This window comes from Cervus elaphus, chromosome 8, assembly GCF_910594005.1.
Source record: "Cervus elaphus chromosome 8, mCerEla1.1, whole genome shotgun sequence".
Lineage (NCBI taxonomy): Eukaryota > Metazoa > Chordata > Mammalia > Artiodactyla > Cervidae > Cervus > Cervus elaphus.
In genome coordinates this window covers 48,505,743-48,514,067 of record NC_057822.1, presented here as the reverse complement: position 1 = coordinate 48,514,067, position 8,325 = coordinate 48,505,743, and positions in this window count along the sequence as shown.

Genomic DNA, 8,325 nt, shown 5'->3' with positions numbered 1-8,325 from the left:
ACCTGATGTGAAGAACTGACTCATTTGAAAAGACTCTGATTCTGGGAAAGGTTGAAGGCTAGAGCAGAAGGGCATGATAGAGGATGAACTGGTTGGATGGCATCACTGACTCGATGACATGAGTTTGAGTAAGCTCCAGGAGTTGGTGATGGACAGAAAAGCCTGGCATGGTGCAGTCCATGGGGTCACAAAGAGTTGGACATGACTGAGCAACTGAACTGAACTGCTTCCTGAGGAGCAAAGGGCTTGTAGCCCAAAAAGGCATCCCAACTTTTAAGACTTGCCCGTGAAAGATGAGCCTCCAAGACCCCTGACTTTGAAATCCAACAGGGTTCATGTCCATGAGACCCAAAGGGCTGCAGCAATCTGAGAAATGGCCCTGAACTCACTTGTCATGGAGCCCAGCCCAGAAACAGCCACTTGAAAAGCACCCAGACTTCACGGGAAAGATCTCCCATTGCTAATCTTAGAGCATTCACCAGAGAGCTGGGACATGCTGGAATACTCTCCAGGGATGGAGGGTGGTGGGTGCCCTTTTCACACTCCTCCTCTGCCTTGCTAAACCCAGTGGGTGACTTTTTTTCTCACCCCTCAGCAGGTGTCATCTCTATCCTCCAACTGGGGAGCATCATCTTCACCAAAACTTTAACCTTGCTAAACCTAGTGATGTCATCTTTTGTTTTCCACCCTAGATCTTTTCTCTTCTTAGTAGGTGCCATCTTTGTGCCTTCTCTCTCTCTGTTGTGCTCCAGAGTGTCAGTATCTCCCAGAGGGGAGCTTTTATATGCATCTGGTACCTGGCTTTAGTCGCTGATGCCCATGGGATGCCCTTTGGAACCTCACTTGGCTTTGGAGGCCCAGGAGCTTGCATTTCCAGGTCCCAGAGGGCTATAACAGTCAGAGACAGCTTTTACCATCCGAGGGCACTGCAAAGGCAGCCAGCTTAAACATATTTATGGTCTTTCTGAAAAAGGGGCCTATTTGCTCATGCAGAGCTCTGGCCTGAGCAGCAGGCTTCTGGCCTGGTACACTTCTAGGACGTACTCTTGAGGAAGGGAGCTGGTGGGCACAGTTCTGTGCTCTCCCCCCGCCTCACTCCAGTTTGCTGGTTATCTTCCAGAAAGCAGCTTATATACTTGTCTGGTGCCCTAATTTTTGCAGCTGCCACCAGGGATCACCTCTGCATTGTCTGGCTTGGGCAGCCAGGGTGGCTTACACTCATGGGTCCTACAGAACTACAACCAGGAGAAGCTGTTCTTAAACAGCTACGCTTAGAGCACAACAAGAGGTAACAGATCCAGCTCAGTCTTCCTGTGAAAGGGGCCTAAAAGCTTACCATCACTGACAGCAAGCACTGGGGGTGTGGGGGGGCTGTGGCAAAGCTTCTCATTAAAGACACACCAAGGACTGATTGGAAACCCTTCTGGAGACTGCAGAGGGTGGGCACTGCCTCCGTGCTCTCCCCCTGCACACTCCAAACTGCCAGGATATCTTGAAGAGGAGCCCTTACGCATGTACAGTGCCCCCAGTCATTATCTCTGGTGCCTTGGTTTTCTGTGGCTGCCGTGGGGAGCACCCCTTAATTACCTGGCTCTGGGAGCCACAGGGACTCACATTCCTGGGTTCCACGGAACTGTAACAATTGAAAGGATAATTCTTGGCAGACTGCCACTGCAGGGCACTGCACAGACAGAAGACTGAATCACACCCCTGGTCTTCCTGCAAAGCAGGTATTCACTTGCCCTGGAGCTTTGGCCAGGATTCAGCTATAGCATGTGTTTAGAACCATGTAGACGTGCTCTCAAGGAATATAGGCAAGAGGACACCATCTATGCTCTCTTCCTCTTCCTCACTCCCAGAAAAGGAGCTAATACACTCCTCTGGAGCCTTGATATTTGCAACTGTTGCCCAGGGGTCACCTCCAGATCACAGTTCCAGAGGACTGTATATATCTGCATGCTTCAAAAGTTGCTGCCTAAAGGTCTGGCTTCCAAATCTGCATGAATCTAGGTGCTGACTGACACATGCCCCTTTGGAACAAGGATGGGTCTTGACACACACTCAACTACTGGGAACAACTAAAAATAAAATAGGCTGTGTGGACAGTCACAAAGGATGGAGAGACAATGAAAAGTTGGAGATGGGCTGAACAATAAGGTTCATCTCTACACAAGGCTACTCCTTCAAGACTGAGAGGGGTGTTTCTTTTATCTACTATATAGAAACCAACAAAAAGACTCAAGTAAAATGAAAGAATTGAGGAATATGTCCCAAATGAAGAAACAAGATAAAACCTATGAGACAGAGATAAGTAATTTAGTTGATAATCAGTTCAATAATGGTCATAAAAATGTGCTTAGAAGAAATGTCCATGTGCCTGGAGACTGTCAAACTGAGTGAAGTAAGTCAGAAAGAGAAGAACAGATATCATATATCAATGCATACATATGGAATCTAGTCTCAGTTCAGTTCAGTCGCTCATTGTGTCTGACTCTTTGTGACCCCTGAACCACAGCATGCCTGGCCACCCTGTCCATCATCAACTCCCAGAGTTTACCCAAACTCATGTCCATTGAGTGGGTGATATCATCCAACCATCTCATCCTCTGTCATCCCCTTCTCCTCCTGCCCTCAGTCTTTCCCAGCATCAGGGTCTTCTCCAATGAATCAGCTCTCCGCATCAGGTGGCCAAAGTATTGGAGTTTCAGCTTCAGCATCAGTCCTTCCATTGAACACCCAGGACTGATCTCCTTTAGGATGGAGTGGTTGGATCTCCTTGCAATCCAAGGGATTCTCAAGAGTCTTCTCCAACACCACAGTTCAAAAGCATCAATTCTTCAGTGCTCAGCCTTCTTTATAGTCCAACTCTCACATCCATACATGACCACTGGAAAAACCATAGCCTTGACTAGATGGACCTTTGTTGACAAAGTAATGTCTCTGCTTTTTAATACGCTATCTAGGTTGGTCATAACTTTCCTTCCAAGGAGTAAGTGTCTTTTAATTTCATAGATGACCTTATTTGTAAGGCAGAAAGAGAGACACAGATGTAGAGAACAAACATATGGATACCAAAGGATGGTAAGGAGGAGGTGGGATGAATCAGGAGACTGGGGTAGGCATACATACCCTATTAATACTGTGTATAAAATAGATAACTAAGGAGAACCTACTGGATAGCTCAGTAAGCTCTAGTCAATGTTCTGTGGTAACCTAAATGGGAAGGAAACCCAAAACACAGCAGATACATGTATAGCTGATTGATTTTGCTGTACAACAGAAATTAACACAACATTGTATAGCAACTATATTCCAATAAAATAATTTTAAGAAAACAGAAGAATAAATGAAAAATATAAGAAACCACTGAATAGAAATCATGGAACTGAAGAACAAAGTTACTGAACTGAATAATATGCTCAGTTCAGTTCAGTTCAGTCGCTCAGTCATGTCAGACTCTTTGCGACCCCATGAATCACAGCACACCAGGCCTCCCTGTCCATCAAAAACTCCCAGAGTTTACTCAAACTCATGCCCATCGAGTTGGTGATGCCATCCAGCCATCTCATCCTCTGTCGTCCCCTTCTCCTCCTGCCCCCAATCCCTCCCAGCATCAGGGTCTTTTCCAATGAGTCAACTCTTCACATGAGGTGACCAAAGTATTAGAGTTTCAGCTTCAGCATCCGTCCTTCCAATGAACACCCAGGACTGGTTTCCTTTAGGACGGACTGGTTGGATCTCCTTGCAGTCCAAGGGACTCTCGAGAGTATTCTCGAACACCACAGTTCAAAAGCATCAATTTTTCAGCACTCAGCTTTCTTCACAGTCCAACTCTCACATCCATACATGACCACTGGAAAAACCATAGCCTTGACCAGACGGACCTTTGTTGGCAAAGTAATGTCTCTGCTTTTTAATATGCTGTCTAGGTTGGTCATAACTTTCCTTCCAAGGAGTAAGCATCTTTTAATTTCATGGCTGCAATCACCATCTGCAGTGATTTTGGAGCCCAAAAAAATAAAGTCTGACACTGTTTCCACTGTCTCCCCATCTATTTCCCATGAGGTGATGGGGCCGGATGCCATGGTCTTAATTTTCTGAATGTTAAGCTTTAAGCCAACTTTTTCACTCTCCTCTTCCACTTTCATCAAGAGGCTTTTTAGTTCCTCTTCACTTTCTGCCATAAGGGTGGTGTCATCTGCATAGCTGAGGTTATTGATATTTCTCCCCGCAATCTTGATTCAGCTTGTGCTTCTTCCAGCCCAGCGTTTCTCATGATGTACTCTGCATATAAGTTAAATAAGCAGGGTGACAATAGACAGCCTTGATGTACTCCTTTTCCTATTTGGTACCAGTCTGTTGTTCCATGTCCAATTTTAACTGTTGCTTCCTGACCTGCATACAGGTTTCTCAAGAGGTGGGTCAGGTGGTCTGGTATTCCCACCTCCTTCAGAATTTTCCAGTTTATTGTGATCCACACAGTCAAAGGCTTTGGCGTAGTCAATAAAGCAGAAATAGATGTTTTTCTGGAAATCTCTTGCTTTTTTGATGTCCAGCAGATGTTGGCAATTTGATCTCTGGTTCCTCTGCCTTTTCTAAAACCAGCTTGAACATCTGGAAGTTCTCGATTCACGTATTGCTGACGCCTGTGGGCAAGAATCCCTTAGAAGAAATGGAGTAGCCATCATAGTCAACAAAAGAGTCCGAAATGCAATACTTGGATGCAATCTCAAAAATGACAGAATGATCTCTGTTCATTTCCAAGGCAAACCATTCAATATCACAGTAATCCAAGCCTGTGCCCCAACCAGTAACGCTGAAGAAGGTGAAGTTGAACAGTTCTATGAAGACCTACAAGACCTTTTAGAACTAACACCCCAAAAAGATGTCCTTTTCATTATAGGGGACTGGAATGCAAAAGTAGGAAGTCAAGAAACACCTGGAGTAACAGGCAAACTTGGCCTTGGAGTACAGAATGAAGCAGGGCAAAGGCTAATAGAGTTTTGCCAAGAGAATGCACTGGTCATAGCAAACACCCTCTCCCAACAACACAAGAGAAGACTCTACACATGGACATCACCAGATGGTCAACACTGAAATCAGATTGATTATATTCTTTGCAGCCAAAGATGGAGAGGCTCTATACAGTCAGCAAAAACAAGACCTGGAGCTGACTGTGGCTCAGATCATGAACTCCTTATTGCCAAATTCAGACTTTAACTGAAGAAAGTAGGGATAACCACTAGACCATTCAGGTATGACCTAAATCAAATCCCTTATGAATAATACACTAGAGGGGTTCAATATCAGAACAGATGAAGCAGAAGAAAGGATCAGACAACTCAAAGGTTAGGCAGTGGAGCTCACTCAATTAGAGTGGCAAAGAGAAAAAGAATGAAAAAAAAAACATGTAAGGGACTTATGGGACATGAAGCAGATTAATATTTACATTAAAGGGGTCCCAGAAAGAGAAGAGAGAAAAAAAAAGACAGAAAACTTATTTTAATAATAATGGCTGAAAATTTCCCTAAGCTGGGAAATAAATAGACATCAGGAAGCAGCAGGAAGTCTGAGTTCCAAAAGAGATGAGCCCAAAGAGAGCGATACAGAGTCTCATAATTAAAATTTCACAATTTAAAGACGATGAGAGAATCTTAAAAGCAAGAGAAAAATAATTTATTACATATAAGGGAAACCTCCCATAAGATTATGAGCATATTTTCCCACAGAAACCTCACAGACTAGAAGATAGTGACACAATATATTCAAAGTGCTAAAAAAAAAAAAGTTCTAACCAAGAATATTCTACCTGGAAAAAGTTATTATTCAGAATTGAAGGAGAGATGGAGTTTTCCAAACTAGTGAAAGCTAAAGGAATCCATTACAGTGAATAATAATATAACAATTATCATAAACAACAGTCAAAATAACTACAATAATTAATAACTATTAATATATAATTAATAATTGTAACTATAATAGTTAATAGTTATTGATTATAAAATTAAAATGATATTAGCTATCAATAATTTTAATTAATAATTATAATTAATAACATAATACTTAATGATTAATGGTAAAATAAGTATAATAGTAGTTATAATAACTATAATAATAAATAGCTATAGAATTATATCAATTAGAATTACTTATAACAATTAATGACTATAATATAACTATTAATAATTAATTAATTAAGAATAAGATTTAATATGTGACATCAAAAATATAAAACTTTGGGGATCCAAAATGTAGAACTTCAAAGTATGTTTAAAGTATTATCAACTTATTGACTGTCATAAGTTGTTATATTAAGTCTCATGGTAACTGCAGGTTAGAATCCTATGGGAGATATACAAAAGACAGTAAGAAAAGAATCTAAGCATACCACTAAAGGAAGTCATCAAACCACAGAGATAAAGAGAAGAAAGAACAGAAAAAAGTACAAAACAGCTAGCAAATAATAACCAAAATGGCAATAACTACATCTCTATCAACAATTACTTTATATGTAGATGAACTAAATTCTCCAAGAGACAAAGAGTGGTTAAATTGATTTAAAAAACAACACAAGACCTATTTAGACTGCCTACAAGACACTCCACCTGTTAAAAACACAGACTGAATGTGAAAGCCTGAAAAAAGAGATATACCATGCAATAGAAACCCAAAGAAAGTGGGGTTAGCTATGCTTATATATATCAGACAAAATACTATAGTCTTTAAAACAAAGACTGTAATAAAATAAAAGAAGGGCATAACTTAATGATAAAGGAGGATACACTAGTTATGTAGATATTTATGTTCCCAACAAGCAGTCTTCTAAGAATCTGCCTGCAATGTGGAAGACCCAGATTCAATCCTTGGGTTGGAAAGATCCCCTGGAGAAGGGAATGGCTACCCACTCCAGTATCCTTGCCTGGAGAATTCCATGGACAGAGGACCCTGGTGGGTTGCAGTTCACAGGGTTTATATAGCAGCCAACCATATATATATATATACATGTGTATATATAGCACATATATAGCAAATAATAGCAAATATTAAGACCAGAAAAGGAGAAATAGCTATGTAATAATATCAGGGGACTACCATATTCCACTTACATCAGTGGATAGGTCATCCAGACAGAAAATCAGTAAGAAAACATAGCCCTTAAATGACATACTAGATCAAATAAACTTAACAGATACATATAGAACATTCCATCCCAAAGCAGCAGAATACACATTCTTCTCAAGTGCACTTGAAACTCTCTAGGATAGATATGTTAGGCCACAAAACAAGTCTTAATAAATTTAAGAAGACTGAAATCCTATCAAGCATCTTTCCCAACAGTGGTATAAAACTGGAAATTAATTATGAGAAGAAAACTGGAAAACTCACATATGTGTGGCGATAACAACACACCACTGAACAACCAATGGGTCAAAGAAGTCATAAGAGAAATAATACCTGAGACAAGTGAAAATGGAAATAAAACATACCAAAATCTATGAAAAAGTGAAAGTATTAGTTGCTCAGTCGTGTCTGATTCTTTGCAACCCCATGGACTGTAACCAACCAGGCTCCTCTGTCCATGGAATTCTCCAGGCAAGAAAACTGGAGTGGGTAGCCATTCCCTTCTCCAGGGCATCTTCCCAACCCAGGAATCAAACCTGGAACTCCTGCAATGCAGTCAGATTTTTTAACGTCAGAGCCACTGGGGAAGCCCACCAAAATCTATGGAATATAGCAATAGTGGTTTTAAGAAGGAATTTTTAGCAATAAATGCCTACCTCAAGACATGAGAAAAATCACAAACAACCTAAAACTATACCTCGAGGAATTAGGAAAAGAAATAAGTTAGTAGAAGTAAAGAAATAAAGAACAGAACAGAAATGAATTAAATAGACTAAAAAGACAATATGAAAGATTAATGAAACTAAGAGGTTGTTCTCGAAAAAATAAACTGACAAAACTTAAGTTAGACCCACCAAGAAAAAAGAAGGATGCAGATGAATATTGAGTTGGCCAAAAAGCTCATGCCAGCTTTTGAAAAGCTGAAACAAACTTTTTGGCCAACCCAGTAAAATCAGAAATGACAGAAGAAATGTTACTACTGATACCACAGAAATACAAAAGATCGCAAGAGACTACTATGAAGAATTATACACCAACAAATTTGACAGCTTATAAGAAATTCACAAATTCCTAGAAATATACAGTCTTTGAGACTGAATTATGAAAAAATAGAAAATCTGAATATACTAAATAGTAATGAGGGGATTGATTGAATTACTGATTGAATCAGTAATTGAAGACCTCCCAACAAAATAAAGTCCA